Here is a 2,019-nt window from a genome sequence, read left to right on the forward strand (position 1 = left end):
CTGTTTATTTTGTCTTTGAGGCTCTGTGTGAGCTAGCCTTTGCGGTTGTTTGCAGACTTTGAGACCTTGTTGAACCTTTTTTACTATCTAATAAATGTGGCTGTATGCATCGTACTGATGCAGAGGCCGGGGAGTCCCCCCTTTTCGAAAAAAAAATCTTATCGGTGTATGTGCTCTTAGCTTATTCTAAGTTCTCTGATGAAAAGTCAGTGATGCTCTTGGACTGCAGTATGCTTATTCTGAGTTCATGGTGCACATGGACTTCCAAGTCCATTTAAGAAGAGGATATGTGTCTGATGGTGAAAACCATCGATATCGGAGATCAAGCAGAGCCCCTTCTGTGATTCGGCCAGGGGCTAAACCAATCCAAGAAACTATAGGCTAAGTAGGCACAAGGACACAAGCAGATAGTACCTGGGTCCAGGCCTCCGGAGGTGTAATACTCTACTCATGCTTTATGTTTTAGGATGGATGATAACATCGTTTGTTACAAACTCGAGATGAGCTCTCTAGGTTAAATTGGGCAATGCTCCGAAGGACTCTAGGGCTATAGCTAGCTACCCCGAACACCCTTCTTCTTCTTCCTCTCCTCTCTATCTAGCTCGCTCGCGTGGGTGGTTGAAAGAGTGTTGGATCCCTCCTATTAGCCTTGGTCCTCCCCTTGTATAGGGATGGGTGGATACCAGAGTGGCCTCACACGTACGAGGTATTGTCAACACGGGCGGTGGCGGAGCTTGGCAGAAAAGGAGTGTTTGACAAAAACTACCAGTTTAGGGGTTCGCGTCCCACAAAACTACCACTTTTTTAAAAGTGCCCGAAAACTACCAAAAAAACATAATCACGTGACTAAAAACTACCAAGTTGACTTAATGGTGGTTTTGACCGTTTTAACCGCGCTTCTGACGTGAGTGGCCCACGTGCCAGGCTGGCGGCCCGCCTAACGGCTAACGGCGCGCGCGCGCGGCTGTTAGAGCCGCTCGTCGATCTCACCTGGTCGGACCAGGTCAAACATGGCCAACCGGGCCGCTCATCCCCACCAGCTCTCTCACTCTCCCCTGAGCTCCTCCCTAGCCCTAGCCGTCGGCAGCCATGGCGGCTGTGGATGCAAGCTCCGACGGCGATTCAGGCATACCTTCGTGCTGCACCGCGGTGCAGCAGCCTTCTTAGTCTGAATCTAATCCTTCCGCAGGCGGCGCGCAACAAAGGTTGGATTGGTTGGCGCCGGCGCGACCACCGTCGACGACAAGAAGCAGAGCTCAAGGTCGGCGGAAGCTTCCTCGTTCTGCGCACAGCGGCAGGTACGACATCTCATCCAGTAGATCCCACCATAGATTGTGAGATTCAGAGATTCAGAGAATAAGTAATTTAGGCTAGTTTTTTGCATGGTTAGATTCAGTTTTGGTGACCTTACTAATTGTTAGTATTGTGCATACTTTGTTGTGTAAGAAACTGAAAAAAGCAGTTTGACGGAAACTCAATATTGTGCCTAGTTAGGTTCAGTTATCCTGTTTTCAGTTAATAAGGGTTTTTCATTTAATAATTTTCAGAATTGATGACCCAAAGTGGTCAATTTGGTTCCATTTCAATGCCAGAGAATCTGTGGTTCGAAATTTATACCAGTCAAACATATCATATTTGACAATGCTTTCTCTTATTAGGAGTGAGGGCTTTGTGACTGATGATTATATGTACTATGTATTTGATGATGAGAAAGGATTAGAAGGTTTAGATAAAATATGTTGTGAAGATGATGTGCAGCAGATGTTGGCACACTCTCATAATGAAAAGATTCTGAACATAAGAGTAGTGGGAGCTCTTGAGGCATGTAATACAGATGAAAATCCTGAAAACAGAGATAGTTATTTTGCTGAACATTGCATTAACACTCAACAAAGTTGCACTAAGTTGGTGGGTATAAGCATGGACATAAAGGAAGAGCTGAAGAAAAGCATGGTGCAGAGAGAGGCTGACCTTAACCATTTTGAAGGTGACACTGATGTGTCTGAATTTGTTTCTGAT

This window comes from Triticum dicoccoides, chromosome 2B (genome assembly GCF_002162155.2).
Source record: "Triticum dicoccoides isolate Atlit2015 ecotype Zavitan chromosome 2B, WEW_v2.0, whole genome shotgun sequence".
Lineage (NCBI taxonomy): Eukaryota > Viridiplantae > Streptophyta > Magnoliopsida > Poales > Poaceae > Triticum > Triticum dicoccoides.